The following is a 20,357-nucleotide window of genomic DNA, read 5'->3' on the forward strand; positions in this document are numbered from 1 at the left end:
CTATGTTGGGTGCATAAATATTTACAATTATTTTACCTTCTTCTTGGATTGATCCCTTGATCATTATGTAGTGTCCTTCCTTGTCTCTTGTAACAGTCTATTTTAAAGTCTGTTTTGTCTGATATGAGTATTGCTACTCCAGGTTTCTTTTGATTTCCATTTGCATGGAGTATCTTTTTCCATCCTCTCACTTTCAGTCTGTATGTGTCCCTAGGTCTGAAGTGGATCTCTTGTAGACAACATATATATGGGTCTTATTTTTGTATCCATTCAGTCAGTCTGTGTCTTTTGGTTGACGCATTTAATCCATTTTCATTTAAGGTAATTATTGATATGTATTTTCCTATTACCATTTTCTTAATTGTTTTGGGTTTATTTTTGTAGGTCTTTTTCTTCTCTTGTTTTTCCTGCCTAGAGAAGTTCCTTTAGCATTTGTTGCAAAGCTGGCTTTGTGGTGCTGATTTCTCTTACCTTTCCTTGTCTGTAAAGTTTTTGATTTCTCCATCAAATCTGAATGAGAGCCATGCTGGGTAGAGTAATCTTGATTGTAGGTTTTTCCCTTTCATCACTTTAAATATATCCTACCACTCCCTTCTGGCCTGTGGAGTTTCTGCTGAAAAATCAGCTGATAACTTTATGGGGATTCCCTTGTATGTTATTTGTTGCTTTTCTCTTGCATGTTATTTGTTGCTTTTCTCTTGCTGTTTTTAATAGTTTTTCTTTGTATTTAATTTTGATTAGTTTGATTAATGTGTGTCTTGATATGTTTCTCCTAGGTTTATACCATATGGGACTCTCTTCCTGGAGTTGATTGACTATTTCCTTTACCATGTTAGGGAAGTTTTCAACTATAATCTCTTCAAATATTTTCTCAGACCCTTTCTCTTTCTCTTCTTCTTCTGAGACCCCTATAATTTGAATGTTTGTACGTTTAATGTTGTCCCAGAGGTCTCTGAGATTGTCCTCAATTCTTTTCATTCTTTTTTTCTTTATTCTGCTCTGCGGCAGTTATTTCCACCATTTGTTCTTCCAGCTCACTTATCCGCTCTTCTGCCTCAGTTATTCTGCTACTGATTCCTTCTAGTACATTTTTAATTTCAGTTATTGTGCTGTTCAACACTGTTTGTTTGTTCTTTAGTTCTTCTAGGTCCTTGTTAAATGTTTCTTGTGTTTTCTCCATTCTATTTCCAAGATTTTGCATCATCTTTACTATAATTTCTCTGAATTCTTTTTCAGGTAGATTGCCTATTTCCTCTTCATTTATTTGGTCTTGTTGGTTTTTACCTTGCTCCTTCATCTGCAACATATTTCTCTGTCTTCTCATTTTGTCTAACTTACTGTGTTTGAGGTCTCCTTTCTGCAGGCTGTAGGGTCATAGTTCCTCTTGCTTCTGTGTCTACCCCCAGTGGGTGAGGTTGGTTTAGTGGCTTGCCTAGGCTTACTGGTGGGAGGGACTGGTATCTGCATTCTGGTGGGTGAAGCTGGATCTTTTCCCTTTGCTGGGCAGGGCTGCATCAGGTGGTGAGTATTGGGGTGTCTGTGGGCTTAGTCTGACTTTAGGCAGACTGTCTGATGAGTGTGGGTTTGTGTTGCTGTCTTGCTTGTTGTTTGGCATGGGCCATTCAGCACTGGAGCCTGCAGGCAGTCGGGTGGAACTGAGTCTTGGAGTTGAGATGGAGACCTCCGGGAGAGCTCTCGCCAGCTAACATTCCCTGGGGCTGGGAATTCTCTGGCATTCCAGCGTCTTGGACTCGGTGCTCCCACCCCAGAGGCTCAGGCCCGACCTCTGGCCTGGGAACCAAGACCCTGCAAGTCACATGGCTCAGCAAAAAAGGGGGAAAAAAATAAAAGAAAAAGAAGGGCAGGAAGAAAACAAATGAAAACAAACAGAAAAACGAAACACAAGACAAACAGCAAAGACAAAAACAAGCATACAACAACAGCAATAATTAAAAACAAACAAACAAACAAAACCCCACAAAAATGGTAAAAGCAAAACCATACAAATAAAAACAAACAAACAAAACACACACATACAACATAAGGAACAGAAACAAAAACAGAGAAAACAAAAAACAAGAGAACAACCAGACAAACAAAAGAATCACAAAATGAAATTGAACAATTAAAAACAAAACTAAGAAACACAAGAAATAAAATGGAAAACGAAAGCAGAATGCAAACTGAAGGAAAAAACAAAACAAACACAAAAACGATAAAAAGTGATAAGAAAAGAACAAAGAAAAAAAGCAAACTAAAAAAAAGGAAAAAGAAAAACAAGGAAAAAACACAGAACAACAAAAAAGTAACATAGAAATAGAAATATAAAAAACTAAACAAAAATAAAAACAAATAATAATAAAAACAGCAACAGAACAAAACAAAATATGAAAAAATAGTAATAATTATATTTTCCTGGGGTCTCAGCTCTCAGTGTCCTTGCCTCTACCGTGAGTCACAGCCAACTTCTTCTCCCCCAGGAGGCCATCCAAAACCTGTAGGTAGGTCTCTGGTCCCTCTGTGGGCACTGTGGGGGCAGCTCAGACTCTGACCTGTCATAACTCCTGAATGTACTAGTCCTGAAAGTTCACAGCTGCTGGAGCTAGATGGGTTTCATTTGTGGGAACACTCATACATTCAGATATTCCATAGATACAGGGTTTACCAAGCCAATCGCGGTGATTTAATCTGTGTTTTGTGCAGCTGCATGGAAAGATTTTTGTTCCTCTTCCTTAATCACCCCATTGTTACCGAAACAGGAGTTTGCTCCTGAGGCTGCCCTGGAGCAATTGGGTCTGCCCTGGTGAGTACAGGACACGGAGGTGGCACGACTGCCTGGGTTATGGGGGCCCCAGCGGTGACAGGTGCGCAGAAAAGCTGGCAGCCACGGGCACGAGAGATCCGGCCCTAGTGGGAGCCTTTCTTAGCACCTGGCAGCTGGCATGAGAAGGTCAGCCCTGGTGGGGGCTTTTCCTAGTGCCTGGTGGGGCAGAGGGCTGGCATGTGGGGAGAGAGAGGCTGCAATGGTGGCTCCACCCCCTGCACGTCACTCAACAGTGGTGCCTTGCTTCTATGGCAGTCTGGGTCTCCTCCACAAGCATTCCTGCTTGCGGATTTCCTCCCTCCCATCCCCTCAGGCTGTCTCCTCACATCCAACAGCAGTCTTCCACCCAGGTTTGTGCTCAAAGCCCCACATTCCAGCTCTCAGCCACTGTGTGCACTGGCAGACACATGTCCCAGTCTGGGGCACACAGGGCTGTGGCACAGACCACTTGCATACGTCTCACTCTGTCCTGTCTGCCACAAACCGGCCATTTCACCCTCCTCCAACAGCCTCAGATGCTCCCCTTCTGTCCCAACTGATTTCCCCATCGGTGAGGGAGATTCCCAGGATGCAGGAACCTCTCCTCTGCTTCATCTCCCTACCAGGGACTCAGATCCCATCCCGCTTCCTCCCTTCTTCTTTTTCCCTTCTTTCTTTCATCCTACCCAGTTATGTGGGCATCTTTCTTGTCCTTTCTGGTGTTCAAGGTCTTCTGCTAGCGTTCAGCCAGTATTCTGTGAGAATTGTTCCACGTGTAGATGTATTCTTGATGTATTTGTGAAGAGAGATGAACTCCATATCCTCCTACTCCTCCGCCATCTTGGTTTCTTCTCATAAATGATGTTTCTATGTGTAGTGACAAGATTATAGACTCAATAACACATTGAATGTTCTCTAGCACATACAGACGGTTGATAATAGAACACATGAAAAGAAGGGAACATTAACACAAAGTAAAGGGCCAATGAAAATCATTTAAAAATGGAAAAAAATGCTACAACTATTTAATATTTAAAAGTTATCATTCAAAACTAGAAATCTGGGGCTTCCCTGGTGGCACAGTGGTTGAGAGTCCGCCTGCCGATGCAGGGAACACGGGTTCGTGCCCCGGTCCGGGAAGGTCCCACATGCCGCGGAGCAGCTGGGCCCGTGAGCCATGGCTGCTGAGCCTGCGCATCCGGAGCCTGTGCTCCACAACGGGAGAGGCCACAAGAGTGAGCGGCCCGCGTACCGCAAAAAAAAAAAAAAGTTAGCCAATGTTTCTGGTTTCATGTCCTAGTATTCCATGACATTTATGCATTTTCTCTTCGTATTTCTTCTATTAAAGCATTTATAAAGAACTATAGCCTTTAGCAATTATTCAAACACTGGGCAATGTCAGCAGACATTATTATTCAATAACATAACATCCACATCTCCTAGCAAGAAACATAGTTGAAGTTGCCCATTTAAGGATATATTTTGTTTCCCGAGCTTGTTATTTCTTGAAATACTACTTATATGAGTTGTGAAAATTTATTAGTTTTACAAACTCATTAGCATTTCTTAGCAGCAGAGCTATGAACTTGTACCATGGCAACAGTCTCAAGCTGTTGGATGGAGACCACCTCTCCCATACATGCTCCTGCCCTGATCTCCACACATGCTGATCTTAACCTTGAACTCCAGGTGCCAAGTGTTTCCTGCCGTTGCTCCTGATGTCAGCAAATTCCTTTAAGTCAGTAACTTCTCTCTGTTGAGTGTTAAGCTTTATACTTTCAGGAGAATTATAATACTTTTTTCCATTTTCCCAATTGCTCAACTGAGTTTTCTCGGGACTTGGAATTTAGAAAAACATATAATTTCCTGAGAAATGCTGAGAAGGAATTCCCACATGAAAATGCTAGTAGATGCCCAAGGTGGGCCACAGCAGGGTGGGACTGTTGCCCTGCATCTGAGAGGACCCTCCCTCACAGGTCTCAGGGAGGAGGGGGGGATGCTAGAAGAGGGGAGTTTGCTTGGCCCAGAGGAGCAGGGCCTTGGCTAGGAGGCAGGAAAGTTTGACTTGTCCTTGTTTCTGCTCCTGAGAGCTGTGTGACTCCAGGCAGGACACTCACCCTTTCTGAAACTTTGTCCTTAAAATGGCAAATAGTAGTAATGGGGCAAGTACTGTGCAAGTTGATTTTTATACTGATGATTGTTTCGTGCAATAAAGGCCTTACTACCGCTGTGGAACAGATGCGGAAGCTGAGGGTCAGCAAGGCTAAACGAGGCACAGAAGGTCACAAGCTGACCAATGCGGAGCTTCCAGACTGAGGCGTCCTACGAACAGATGTGTCTGCTTCTGCCCACTGCTGCATTCCAGGATGTTGCCTGAGTGAGTGGCACAGAGTAGGCGTTTAATGTATATATATATACTTATTGAATGAATGAATGAATTCAATTTGAATCTATGTTTTCCTGACTGTAAAGCCAGTTAATTTCTCCATTCTGTTTTGCTGTTCTCTGAAGACAAAAAAGCTTGTACTTACAGACGGTCCCTGATTTAGGATATTTTGACTTTACGATGGTGTGAAAGTGATACACATTCAGTAGAAACTGTACTTTGAATTTTGAATTGTGATCTTGTCCTGAGCTGGTGATAGGTGATAGATCCTCTCTTGTGATGCTGGGCAAAACAGCTGCAGCTCTGGGTTGGACATGGGATCACCAGACTCAACACTGACACACTTATAACCACTCTGTACCCAGACAACCATTCTGGTGTTCATTTCAGTGCAGTGTTAAAAAAATTACATGAGCTAGTCAACATTCTATCATAAAATATGCTTTGTATTGGATGATTTTGCCCAACTATAGCCTAAGGTAAGTGTCCTGAGTACATTTAAGGTGGGCAAAGCTAAGCCATGGTGTTTGGTAGGTTAGGTGTATTAAATGCATTTTTGACTTCTGGTATTTTCAATTTCCAATGGATTTATTGGGAGGTAACTCCATCGTAAATTGAGGAAAGCCTGTACTAAGCCTCTACTACAGGCCAGGTGCCTGGCTTAGTTCCTGATGTGACTTATCTCCCTTCCTCACACAACCGTTTGAGAAATTACTACTTATCCCATTTCCAGATGAGAAGTCATACAATGAGAACTGAAATTATGGGAGAGCAGTAAAAAGCCCTTTTGCAGTCAAAGTACCTGGAAAATAGCCATCATCCCTTGAACTGGCAGGATGTCACACGGTAGTCCTAGCATGGAGTGTTTTCTGTCTCTGATTTTGGTTGCAACTCAGCTTGGGAGAGTGGTTTCCTGGGAAACCTCCTCCCAGGGCCCCGGCTCTGCCACCTTCTCCCCTAGCTCCAACCCACAGCAGAGAGGCAACCGGGCCTGTTTAGGGCAGTAAGCTGGGAGTCAGGACACCTGGGGTCCAGCCCTGCCTCTTTCAGAGTCACCTGCTGCTTCCTCTTCCTGTATTCTACTGATATTTATTGAGAGACTACTACATGCCAGGAGCGACTGTGCTGTATACACAATGAGACAAGTCTTATAGGGAGAGGAGGGAAGTTGACATGGGTGTCTCAGGCTCAAATGCCCCCGCAGGCCTGTCAGAGAGAGCAGCTGGGTATGGCCTGGAAGTGGGGACCCCTGAGGCCTGGGCAGCACCCCTAAGGGGACAGCATCACCACCTCAGTTCCAGTTGGAGGTTAGCTCATGGAAACTTGGGCTCAGGTCTGCTTGGTCTTCCATATTTGCGAAAGAAACGGGCAATATAGATTTTTTTTTCTATTTTTATTTTTTTTAACATCTTTATTGGAGTATAATTGCTTTACAATGGTGTGTTAGTTTCTGCTTTACAACAAAATGAATCAGTCATATATATATACATATGTTCCCATATCTCCTCCCTCCTGTGTCTCCCTCCCTCCCACACTCCCCACCCCACCCCACCCCTCCAGGTGATCACAAAGCACCAAGCTGATCTCCCTGTGCTTTGCGGCTGCTTCCCACTAGCTATCTACCTTACGTTTGGTAGTGTATATATGTCCATGCCTCTCTCTCGCTTTGTCACAGCTTACCCTTCCCCCTCCTCATATCCTCAAGTCCATTCTCTAGTAGGTCTGTGTCTTTATTCCTGTCTTACCCCTAGGTTCTTCATGACATTTTTTTTTCTTAAATTCCATATATATGTGTTAGCATATGGTAATTGTCTCTCTCTTTCTGACTTACTTCACTCTGTATGACAGACTCTAGGTCTATCCACCTCATTACAAATAGCTCAATTTCGTTTCTTTTTATGGCTGAGTAATATTCCATTGTATATATGTGCCACATCTTCTTTATCCATTCATCCGACGATGGACACTTAGGTTGTTTCCATCTCCGGGCTATTGTAAATAGAGCTGCAATGAACATTTTGGTACATGACTCTTTTTGAATTATGGTTTTCTCAGGGTATATGCCCAGTAGTGGGATTGCTGGGTCATATGGTAGTTCTATTTGTAGTTTTTTAAGGAACCTCCATACTGTTCTACACAGTGGCTGTATCAACTTACATTCCCACCAACAGTGCAAGAGGGTTCCCTTTTCTCCACACCCTCTCCAGCATTTATTGTTTCTAGATTTTTTGATGATGCCCATTCTGACTGGTGTGAGATGATATCTCATTATAGTTTTGATTTGCATTTCTCTAATGATTAGTGATGTTGAGCATTCTTTCATGTGTTTGTTGGCAGTCTGTATATCTTCTTTGGAGAAATGTCTATTTAGGTCTTCTGCCCATTTTTGGATTGGGTTGTTTTTTTGTTATTAAGCTGCATGAGCTGCTTATAAATTTTGGAGATTAATCCTTTGTCAGTTGCTTCATTTGCAAATATTTTCTCCCATTCTGAGGGTTGTCTTTTGGTCTTGTTTATGGTTTCCTTTGCTGTGCAAAAGCTTTTAAGTTTCATTAGGTCCCATTTGTTTATTTTTGTTTTTATTTCCATTTCTCTAGGAGGTGGGTAAAAAGGATCTTGCTGTGATTTATGTCATAGAGTGTTCTGCCTATGTTTTCCTCTAAGAGTTTGATATTTTCTGGCCTTACATTTAGGTCTTTAATCCATTTTGAGCTTATTTTTGTGTATGGTGTCAGGGAATGATCTAATCTCATACTTCTATATGTACCTGTCCAGTTTTCCCAGCACCACTTATTAAAGAGGCTGTCCTTTCTCCACTGTACATTCCTGCCTCCTTTATCAAAGATAAGGTGACCGTATGTGCGTGGGTTTATCTCTGGGCTTTCTATCCTGTTCCATTGACCTATCTTTCTGTTTTTGTGCCAGTACCATACTGTCTTGATTACTGTAGCTTTGTAGTATAGTCTGAAGTCAGGGACCCTGATTCCTCCAGCTCCGTTTTTCGTTCTCAAGATTGCTTTGGCTATTTGGGGTCTTTTGTGTTTCCATACAAACTGTGAAATTTTTTATTCTAGTTCTGTGAAAAATGCCAGTGGTAGCTTAATAGGGATTGCATTGAATCTGTAGATTGCTTTGGGTAGTAGAGTCATTTTCACAATGTTGATTCTTCCAATCCAAGAACATGGTATATCTCTCCATCTATTTGTATCATCTTTAATTTCTTTCATCAGTGTCTTATAATTTTCTGCATACAGGTCTTTTGTCTCCTTAGGTAGGTTTATTCCTAGATATTTTATTCTTTTTGTTGCAATGGTAAATGGGAGTGTTTTCTTGATTTCACTTTCAGATATTTCATCATTAGTGTATAAGAATGCCAGAGATTTCTGTGCATTAATTTTGTATCCTGCTACTTTACCAAATTCATTGATTAGCTCTAGTAGTTTTCTGGTAGCATCTTTAGGATTCTGTATGTATAGTATCATGTCATCTACAAACAGTGACAGCTTTACTTCTTCTTTTCCAATTTGGATTTCTTTTATTTCCTTTTCTTCTCTGATTGCTGTGGCTAAAACTTCCAAAACTATGTTGAATAAGAGTGGTGAGAGTGGGCAACCTTGTCTTGTTCTTGATCTTAGTGGAAATGCTTTCAGTTTTTCAGCATTGAGGATGATGTTGGCTGTGGGTTTGTCATATATGGTCTTTATTATGTTGAGGAAAGTTCCCTCTATGCCTACTTTCTGCAGGGTTTTTATCATAAATGGGTGGCGAATTTTGTCGAAAGCTTTCTCTGCATCTATTGAGATGATCATATGGTTTTTCTCCTTCAGTTTGTTAATTTGGTGTATCATGTTGATTGATTTGCGTATATTGAAGAATCCTTGCATTCCTGGAATAAACCCCACTTGATCATGGTGTATGATCCGTTTAATGTTCTGTTGGATTCTGTTTGCTAGTATTTTGTTGAGGATTTTTGCATCTATGTTCATCAGTGATATTGGCCTGTAGTTTTCTTTCTTTGTGACATCTTTGTCTGGTTTTGGTATCAGGGTGATGGTGGCCTCATAGAATGAGTTTGGGAGTGTTCCCCCCTCTGCTATATTTTGGAAGAGTTTGAGCAGGATAGGTGTTAGCTCTTCTCTAAATGTTTGATAGAATTCGCCTGTGAAGCCATCTGGTCCTGGGCTTTTGTTTCTTGGAAGATTTTTAATCACAGTTTCAATTTCAGTGCCTGTGATTGGTCTGTTCATATTTTCTATTTCTTCCTGATTCAGTCTTGGCAGGTTGTGCATTTCTAAGAATTTGTCCATTTCTTCCAGGTTGTCCATTTTATTGGCATAGAATTGCTTGTAGTAATCTCTTATGATCTTTTGTATTTCTGGAGTGTCAGTTGTTACTTCTCCTTTTTCATTTCTAATTCTATTGATTTGAGTCTTCTCCCTTTTTTTCTTGATGAGTCTGGCTAATGGTTTATCAATTTTGTTTATCTTCTCAAAGAACCAGCTTTTAGTTTTATTGATCTTGGCTATCATTTCCTTCATTTCTTTTTCATTTATTTCTGATCTGATTTTTATGATTTCTTTCCTTCTGCTAACTTTGGGGTTTTTTTGTTCTTCTTTCTCTAATTACTTTAGGTGCAAGGTTAGGTTGTTTATTCGAGATGTTTCCTGTTTCTTAAGGTAGGATTTTATTGCTATAAACTTCCCTCTTAGAACTGCTTTTGCTGCATCCCATAGATTTTGCGTCGTCGTGTCTCCATTGTCATTTGTTTCTAGGTATTTTTAAATTTCCTCTTTGATTTCTTCAGTGATCACTTCGTTATTAAGTAGTGTATTGTTTAGCCTCCATATGTTTGTATTTTTTACAGATCTTTTCCGGTAGTTGATATCTAGTCTCATAGCATTATGGTCAGAAAAGATACTTGATACAATTTCAATTTTCTTAAATTTACCAAGGCTTGATTTGTGACCCAAGATATGATCTATCCTGGAGAATGTTCCATGAGCACTAGAGAAAAATGTGTATTCTGTTGATTTTGGATGGAATGTCCTATAAATATCAATTAAGTCCATCTTATTTAATGTATCATTTAAAGATTGTGTTTCCTTATTTATTTTCATTTTGGATGATCTGTCCATTGGTGAAAGTGGGGTGTTAAAGTCCCCTACTATGAATGTGTTACTGTCGATTTCCCCTTTTATGGCTGTTAGTATTTGCCTTATGTATTGAGGTGCTCCTATGTTGGATGCGTAAATATTTACAATTGTTATATCTTCTTCTTGGATCGATCCCTTGATCATTATGTAGTGTCCTTCTTTGTCTCTTCTAATAGTCTTTATTTTAAAGTCTATTTTGTCTGATATGAGAACTGCTACTCCAGCTTTCTTTTGGTTTCCATTTGAATGAAATATCTTTTTCCATCCCCTTACTTTCAGTCTGTATGTGTCTCTAGGTCTGAAGTGGGTCTCTTGTAGACAGCAAATGTATGAGTCTTGTTTTTGTATCCATCAGCCAATCTGTGTCTTTTGGTGGGAGCATTTAGTCCATTTACATTTAAGGTAATTATCGATATGTATGTTCCTATTCCCATTTTATTAATTGTTTTGGGTTCATTATTGTAGGTCTTTTCCTTCTCTTGTGTTTCTTGCCTAGAGAACTTCCTTTAGCAGTTGTTGTAGAGCTGGTTTGGTGGTGCTGAACTCTCCCAGCTTTTGCTTGTCTGTAAAGGTTTTAATTTCTCCATCAAATCTGAATGAGATCCTTGCTGGGTAGAGTAATCTTGGTTGCAGGTTTTTCTCCTTCATCACTTTCAATATGTCCTGCCAATCCCTTCTGGCTTGCAGGGTTTCTGCTGAAAGATCAGCTGTTAACCTTATGGGGATTCCATTGTGTGTTATTTGTTGTTTTTCCCTTGCTGCTTTTAATGTTTTCTTTGTATTTAATTTTTGACAGTTTGATTAATATGTGTCTTGGCGTATTTCTCCTTGGATTTATCCTGTATGGGACTCTCTGTGCTTCCTGGACTTGATTAACTATTTCCTTTCCCATATTGGGGAAGTTTTCAACTATAATCTCTTCAAATATTTTCTCAGTCCCTTTCTTTTTCTCTTCTTCTTCTGGTACCCCTATAATTCGAACGTTGGTGCATTTAATGTTGTCCCAGAGGTCTCTGAGACTCTCCTCAGTTCTTTTCATTCTTTTTTCTTTATTCTGCTCTACAGTAGTTATTTCCACTATTTTATCTTCCAGGTCACTTATCCGTTCTTCTGCCTCAGTTATTCTGCTATTGATCCCATCTAGAGTATTTTTCATTTCATTTATTGTGTTGTTCATCATTGTTTGTTTCATCTTTAGTTCTTCTAGGTCCTTGTTAAATGTTTCTTGCATTTTGTCTATTCTACTTCCAAGATTTTGGATCATCTTTACTATCATTATTCTGAATTCTTTTTCAGATAGACTGCCTATTTCCTCTTCATTTGTTAGGTCTGGTGGGTTTTTATCTTGCTCCTTCATCTGCTGTGTGTTTTTCTGTCTTCTCATTTTGCTTATCTTACTGTGTTTGGTTTCTCCTTTTTGCAGCCTGCTGGTTCGTAGTTCCCGTTGTTTTTGGTGTCTGTCCCCAGTGGCTAAAGTTGGTTCAGTGGGTTGTGTAGGCTTCCTAGTGGAGGGGACTAGTACCTGTGTTCTGGTGGATGAGGCTGGATCTTGTCTTTCTGGTGGGCAGGTCCACGTCTGGTGGTGTGTTTTGGGGTGTCTGTGGACTTATTATGATTTTAGGCAGCCTCTCTGGTAATGAGTGGGGTTGTGTTCCTGTCTTGCTAGTTGTTTGGCATAGGATGTTCAGCACTGTAGCTTGCTGGTCATTGAGTGAAGCTGGGTGCTGGTGTTGAGATGGAGATCTCTGGGAGATTTTCACTGTTTGATATTATGTGGAGCTGGGAGGTCTCTTTTGGGCCAGTGTCCTGAAGTTGGCTCTCCCACTTCAGAGGCACAGCACTGACTCCTGGCTGCAGCACCAAGAGCCTTTCATCCACACGGCTCAGAATAAAAGGGAGAAAAAGTAGAAAGAAAGAATTAGTAGAAGTAGAAAGAAAAGAAAAGAAAGAAAGAAAGAAAGAAAGAAAGGAGGGAGGAGGGAGGAAGGAAGGAGGGAAGGAAGGAAAAAAAGAAAGAAAAAAGATAAAGTAAAATAAAATAATGTAAGATAAAATACAATAAAGTTATTAAAATAAAAAAATAATTATTAAGAGAAAAACAAACCAAAAAAACGGACGGATAGAGCCCTAGGACAAATGGTGGAAGCAAAGCTATACAGACAAAATCTCACACAGAAGCATACACATACACACTCACAAAAAAAGGAAAAGGGGAAAAAATCATAAATCTTGCTCTCAAAGTCCACCTCCTCAATTTGGGATGATTCGTTGTCTATTCATGTATTCCACAGATGCAGGGTACATCAAGTTGATTGTGGAGCTTTAATCCGCTGCTTCTGAGGCTGCTGGGAGAGATTTCCCTTTCTCTTCTTTGTTCTCACAGCTCCCAGAGGCTCAGCTTTGGATTTGGCCCTGCCTGTGCATGTAGGTCGCCGGAGGGCGTCTGTTCTTCGCTGAGACAGGACGGGGTTAAAGGAGCAGCTGATTGGGGGCTCTGGCTCACTCAGGCCGGGGGGAGGGAGGGGCACGGAGTGCGGGGCGAGCCTGCGGCGGCAGAGGCCGGCGTGACGTTGCACCAGCCTGAGGCGCGCCATGCGTTCTCCTGGGGGAGTTGTCCCTGGATCCTGGGACCCTGGCAGTGGCGGGCTGCACAGGCTCCCCGGAAGTGGGGTGTGGATAGTGACCTGTGCTCGCACACAGGTTTCTTGGTGGCGGCAGCAGCAGCCTCAGCATCTCATGCCCGTCTCTGGGGTCCGCGCTTTTAGCCGCGGCTCGCGCCCATCTCTGGAGCTCCTTTAAGCAGCGCTCTTAATCCCCTCTCCTCGCGCACCAGGAAACAAAGAGGTAAGAAAAAGTCTCTTGCCTTTTCGGCAGGTCCAGACTTTTCCCCGGACTCCCTCCCGGCCAGCCGTGGCGCACTAACCCCCTGCAGGCTGTGTTCACGCCGCCAACCCCAGTCCTCTCCCTGCGCTCGGACGGAAACCTGAGCCTCAGCTCCCAGCCCCGCCCGCCCCGGCGGGGAGCAGACAAGCCTCTCGGGCTGGTGAGTGCCGGCCGACCCGATCCTCTGTGCGGGAATCTCTCCGCTTTGCCCTCTGCACCCGTGTAGCTGCGCTGTCCTCCGTGGCTCCAAAGCTTTCCCCCGTGCCACCCGCCATCTCCGCCCGCAAAGGGGCTTCCTAGTGTGTGGGAACCTTTCCTCCTTCACAGCTCCCTCCCACTCGTGCAGGTCCCGTCCGTATCCTTTTGTCTCTGTTTATTCTTTTTTCTTTTGCCCTACCCAGGTACGTGGGGGGTTTCTTGCCTTTTGGGAGGTCTGAGGTCTTCTGCCAGCGTTCAGTAGGTGTTCTGTAGGAGTTGTTCCACGTGTAGATGTATTTCTGGTGTATCTGTGGGGAGGAAGGTGATCTCTGCGTCTTACTCTTCCGCCATCTTCCCGGAAGCCGCGTCAGTCCTTGATTTTGTAAACTCCCCGGGCAATACAGATTTTTAAGTGTTTCCAGTTTTTCAATGTTGGCAACCAATCCAAATATGATAAAACCCCATTAAACCATGAAGACAGTTTCATCCTTGGTGGTTTCCTCTCTCCCAGTTTATGCTCATGCCTGGCTCCTGTGTGTCCTCAGGAAGCAGCTGAGCAGATAGCCTGGAGGGCTCTGGATCAGCTTCTGTTAGTTGGGGACCAGAGGCCAGGAAGGCTGTATTGAGGCAGGTTTTCCCCGCCCCAGGGGAGGCAGAAGTGAGTCCCAACCAAAAATGGGGAGATATCCTTGGTAAAGATGCTGTCTGTTTTGCAGTAACTTCCAGGTTGCTTTTTCTAGGCCACCCTCATCTCTCCCTGCAGCCCCTCTTCCACCCCCTCCAGCCACAGTGTTCTTTTTGTTCAGAGCAATGAGACTAACAGGTCTCACCTTTATTGGCCTCGGAGTGGAGGGCAGCAGGAGTGAGGAGGAAGGCCAGGGTAGCCAGGCTGACCCTCATCCTTCCGGTGGCCAACCAGCTACAGGAACAGGGCTTCTCTGGCTCCTTTAAATCTAGGCTCTGAGCTTCATTTATAAGAGGTTGCTGCTCAGGAAGTCACAAGATAGAAAAATCCAAGATTGCACGGGAGTTTTGATTCTTTGGAATTGTGACCAGCGAAGTATCTAAAATATGAGAACTAAGTCAATTCAGCTGAAGAAAAGCGGAAGGCAGAGAACGACCCCAGGTTTCACAGTTGCTTTATATCTTGAAGGTGGTGGTAGGAGAGGCCCAGAGACCAACGGCTTTGTTGGAAACTGCCCTCCTCTCCTGCCTGTCCCCAGGGAGCCTGGCTGAGCCCCCTGGGTGAGCCCAGCCTCAGGTGTGGACCATGAACTCAGAGGCCTGGATGACTGTCTCAGGATCAGCAACTACAGGGCCCACCAGGATGGGGATGTGAGGGTACAGTGCTGTGTCCACCCTGAGCACAAGACTCAGGCCTGATGGGGGTTGGCAGTGGGGAGCTGGATCCAGAGAGGATCCTGGGATGGCTGGGCCTCACCAGCCAGGATTGGACTGGCACCCCTCGCTTAGGCTGAGCTTAAAGCCCTTGCCCCCTGCCCAGCACAGGGGGCTCGATCGGATCCTTGGCAACCAAGACAGAGGCACGGGGCTCCCTGTTCAACCAGGACTGAGGGACATGTTTCTTCTGGATTGAACTGGGGGAGCCAGAGGCAGGGCAGTGTATTCCATAGAATAGAGTTGTAACTTGTCACCCTCAAGTTTGTGCTGCAGGGTCCCTGCAAAGGACACCACAATGACTTAGTAACCGAGAGGTAGGGTACCAACCATCTTGGTTTGCCTGGGGCTCAGGGGGTTCCTGGGATGTGGGACTTTTAGTGCTGACACAGGTATGTGTTGGTCACCCCCCTGGAGGTCAGGCAGAGGTGACTGTCCCCATCTCCACTCCCACCAAATTCAGATCAGGCACCTGTGTGGTTTTTAAATTTCTCTTCATTGTGGTAAAATACATATAGCATAACATTTTCCATCATAAACATTTTTAAGGGTACAGTTCAATGGTATTAAGTACATTCATACATTGTGCGACCATCACCACCATCCATCCACAGAACTTCTTTCATCTTGCAAAACTGAAACTCTATCCCATTAAACAATAACTCCTCACTCTCCCCTCCCCCAGCCACTGGAAATCACCACTCTGCTTTCTGTCTCTATGAATTGGACTACTCTAGGTACCTCGTACGTAAGTGGAATCATACTAGGTACCTCGTATATAAGTGGAATCATACAGAGTTTGTCTTTTGGTGACTGGCTTATTTCTCTTAGTATAATGTCTTCAGGGTTCATCTGTTTTGTAGCATATGTCAGAATATCCTTTCTAAGGCTGAATAATATTCCATCGTATGCATATACCACATTTTGCTTGTCCATCCGTGCATGGACACTTGGGCAGCTTCCACATTTTAGCTATTGTGAATAAATGTTGCTATGAATGTGGCCATACAAATACCTCTTTAAGAACCTGTTTTTGATTTTTTTTTTTTTTTTTTTTTTTTGCCTGTGTACCCAGCACTGGGATTGCTGGGTCATATGGCAAATCTATGTTTAATTTTTTCAGCAACTCCCACATTGTTCCACAGCCATTGTACCATTTTATATTCCCATCAACAGTGCACAACAGATCCAATTTCTCCACATCCTCACCAACATTTTTTATTTTCTGTATCTTTGAGAGTAGCCATTCTAATGGTGTGAGGTGATATCTCATTGTGGTTTTAAGCACTTGTGTTTTTATCAGTTTTATATAATAGGGTTCCAGTGTGTTTGCAAAGAAAATGACCCCTACTAAAAGGAAAAATTTAATGCCCTGTTCTAATGGAAAGAGCAGGAACTTTTGATCTAGTCAGAGGGAGGCATTGTTTTGTCCTGGAGTCCACTGCTTACAAGCTATGGGAACTTTTGAGTAATTTCATTAAGTTTTTAAAGCTTTGCATGGTTACTGAAAGGTGTATATAACATAATCTAAGTGAGTGAAATCTTCCTTATATGTCCATATTTAGACCTTCCTTAGGGCTGAAGTTCATTCAGTAGATTTGCAACTTTTTTTTTTACTTTTTAAATTTTTTATTTATTTTAAAAATTATTTTTAAAATTTAATTTTTTCTACTCATGTTTATTGAACCTCTCCTGTGTGCCAGGCACTTTCTAGGCCCTTGGGATACAGAGGCAGACAAAAAAAAGCAAGGCTTCTGCTCTTCAGGTGCTCAAATTATAGTGGGGAATCAGACAAAAAGGGAGTAGGAGATGGAGTTAGGAAGAGAATAAACCAAGGTGTTGTGATAGAGCCTGAGGGTTGAGTGGAGATTGCTTAACAAGCCAGTGAGGGGAGCCTCTTCAGAGGGGGTGTCATTTCAGTTGGGACTGGCTTGTTGAGGAGGAGCCGGACTTGCAAAGATCAGGGGAGGTTCGTCCTGGGAGGGGGAACATCAAGGGCAAAGACCTGGAGGGGGGAATGGAGTTGGGGCATTTGAGGAATAGACAGAAGAACAGGTGACTGGAGAGAAGGGAGGTGAGGTCCATCGTCCAGGTCCTTTGGGCCTGGTCACTCAACAGTTTGCATCCCATTTCATCCATGTGGGCCCTGAAGGTAGCTGTATCCTGCAGAACAGGTGGGTGGATGTAACAGGAACACTTGTCATTTGCTTTAAGGGAAAACAAGGAAGAGAAGACCACAGAATCATCCCCCTTAGACTTCGGTCTCCCTCCTGTAGGTAGATGGAGAGGGTCTGAGCTGCCTGATTTCTCCCAACAAACAAAAGCCTAAGTGGGGATCAGTGCCTTTCCCCATTCTCTATAAGTTCAGAGAGATGGAGAGGCATGTAGTGGATGCCTCTGATGGCTGCCTTTCTCCTCCCTGCTGACTGTGGGCGACTGGGTATGCAAAGGACGGGGCGGGTGGCAGACAGTGGCCTTTGTCCCTTGGTTAGCAGAACATCAGATGTGGGGGAGGTGTGGGACACGCAGGGGCAGAAGGATGAAAGAAGCTGACTCATACAAGAACTTGGGTCCCTATGCCAACTCCTGGGTTCTCGAATCTAAGTTCCTGGTGACACTGAGTTATCTGCCTTCCATGCTTTTGTAAGTGACATGCACCCTCCACCCTCTTGCCTAACTGACTCTACTTCTCTATTCAAAAAAGGAGGGCTGGAGTGGGGGAGGGGGCTTGGGGTAGATTAAGCCTCCAAGAGGTTTTTTTTGGGTAAAAGTGCTGTTTTTGTTTTTGTACTGGCAATACGATAATGTGTCAGCCTGCAATAGATTGTATATTAGCTTCCTGAATTTTATTGTTTTCCCAGCTGGTTCCAGGTACTTTTATTAAATGCTGGAGATCAGAGCCTTTGTTTACAGCTCTTTCCAGCCCACTGCTCCTCAGATAACTGCTGCTGCCAGAGAAGGAAGTGGAGTTGCTCCTGCCACACTTGCTCTAGCTGCACCCATGCTGACTTGCAGTGAACACTTCCTTTTTAAGTTGCCAACAAAGTATTTCTTACCAAGAATTGCTTAGATATGGATTCTTGTCCATAACAGAGGTGGCTGACCACCCTCAAGTTCATGGAATCCATCTTCTTTCCTATTCCTTCTTTGGAAAGTCAATTGCTGTATGCTCATCCTATATTCTACAACCTCTTTGCCTCCCCCAAATCCACAAAGATGATCAGTATCTACTGTAAGTTGTCTGGGCTGCTAGAAGGGACTTCATCCAAGCCAAGAAATGAAATGTCCTACAATCCACCTACCCATCTTGGGCTTCAGTTTCTTCTTATCCATGGGAATTATGCCCGTTTAGACTGTAATGGACAGAAAAGGGTCAAATAAAAATTAGAGACCAAGTGCCCTGCTTTATCTCTTCCACCTGTTTAGTTAACACTCACTGTTCATTCATTAATTCACTCATTTACCCTTTCATTTATTCTATAAAGAATTACTGAATGCATACAATGAGCTGAGCATTGTCCAGGCACCAGAGATTCAGCCATGAGCAAGATGCTTGGGGTCTTCTGCAAGTTTAAGTAAGCAGTAGGCCTTTGGCACGTTCTTCTTAAAATGAGGCAAAAGAAAAACATTCATCATGATTCATTATTAAGAAAGCAACAATATGGAGAAGTTTAGAAAATACTTAAGCAAAAAGAAGTAAGCAGAAATATGCTGTGGTCCCACAGTGACACTTTTAGATGTATCTTTTCCCTCTGCATGCTTTCTCCTCAGCTGGGATCATACACAAAAAAATCAGTTTCATAGCCCATGCTTTGACAAATTGTGAATAATACAATTTATTTATTATTCTAATTTATAATATAATAAATATTATATTAAATAAAATATAAATATATTTATTATAATAAATATAATATAAATATGATATAATATGAATATATTATAATATATTAAATATTATATTCAATATTATATTATTATAAATATATTATAATATATATATAATATATTATAAATATAATATTATATTATTATATTGATATAATTACAATAAATATTATAAATATTATATTATTTATTATAATACAATTTATTTCATTATAAAATTCTATATGTGACTTAAAATAATTTTTTAACAAAAATGGTGCATACTTCTTATAGAATTTTTTTTTTTTTTAATTTATTTGTTATTTTATTTTATTTTTGGCTGCGCTGGGTCTTCGTTGCTGCGCGTGGGCTTGCTCTAGTTGTGGTGATCGGGGGGCTACTCTTCATTGTGGTTCGCGGGCTTCTCATTGCAGTGGCTTCTCTTGTTGCTAGAGCATGGGCTCTAGGCGCACGGGGTTCAGTAGTTGCAGCACGCGGGCTCAGTAGTTGTGGCTCGCAGGCTCTAGAGTGCAGGCTCAGTAGCTGTGGTGCACGGGCTTAGTTGCTCCACGGTATGTGGGATCTTCCCGGACCAGGGCTTGAACCCGTGTCCCCTGCATTGGCAGGCGGATTCTCAGCCACTGCGCCACCAGGGAAGCCCCTTATAGAATTTTTAAGAAAATCAGAGAAGAGGAAAAAACTCACTGTTTACCACTATTCACATTTTGATGTGTAATTTTCTAGTCATTTTCCTATATATAATCATTATGCATATTAAATACATATACCATTAAACAAAAAATAGGGCCATACTAAATCTTCTTTTCTATAATTTGATGGTTATAGTTTTATAATTTTTCTTTTAGTATTGAGTAGGCATAAAATATAGATTGAAAATAAAGAGAAACAACACAACAAACATCCCTGCACCCATCACCTCATGTGGCCTTCTGCAATTCTGTCCCTTTTCCATTTTTCCTCTGAGCAATCTCTCTTCCAAATATTGTTTATGCTATACTTTTTCTTTTCTTGTAGTTTTATTACCGACTCCAAGCTTGTACTGCTCACTGCAAAACAGGCCAATAAATCGAGAGAGAAGTTTTTGGGGCAAGGAATAGTGACCCTATTCAGAAAACCAGCAGCCAGAGAAGATGGTGGACCTGAGTTAGAATTCAGGTTTTTTTTTTTTTTTTTTAACATCTTTATTGGAGTATAATTGCTTTACAATGGTGTGTTGTTAGTTTCTGCTTTATAACAAAGTGAATCAGTTATACATATACATGTGTTCCCATATCTCTTCCCTCTTGCATCTCCCTCCCTCCCACCCTCCCTATCCCACCCCTCTAGGTGGTCACAAACCACCGAGCTGATCTCCCTGTGCTATGCGGCTACTTCCCACTAGCTATCTATTTTACATTTGGTAGTATATATATGTCAATGCTACTCTCTCACTTCATCCCAGCTTACCCTTCCCTTTCCCTGTGTCCTCAAGTCCATTCTCTATGTCTGCATCTTTATTCCTGTCCTAACCCTAGGTTCATCAGAACCAGTTTTTTCTTTTTAGATTCCACATATATGTGTTAACATATGGTATTTGTTTTTCTCTTTCTGACTTACTTCACTCTGTATGACAGTCTCTAGGTCCATCCACCTCACTACAAATAGTTCA

The 20,357-nt window shown here is 42.3% G+C and overlaps 1 protein-coding gene across 2 annotated transcripts in view; it reads left to right on the top strand.

Annotated features, from left to right (window-relative positions):
* The window catches only part of LOC115866397 (C-C motif chemokine 4), a 165,734-nt gene that overhangs the window by 84,345 nt on the left and 61,032 nt on the right, over positions 1–20,357 (top strand). The window contains exon 14 of one of the 2 annotated variants that reach the window (XM_030881930.3): positions 5,019–5,180. The exons of the other annotated variant lie outside the window; for it this stretch is intronic. The gene's annotated coding sequence lies outside the window, so the exon portion shown is untranslated. The remainder of the gene's footprint in view (positions 1–5,018; positions 5,181–20,357) is intronic. 2 annotated transcript variants of the gene reach the window in all.

The sequence above is a fragment of the Globicephala melas genome, chromosome 20 (genome assembly GCF_963455315.2).
Source record: "Globicephala melas chromosome 20, mGloMel1.2, whole genome shotgun sequence".
NCBI classification, from domain to species: domain Eukaryota; kingdom Metazoa; phylum Chordata; class Mammalia; order Artiodactyla; family Delphinidae; genus Globicephala; species Globicephala melas.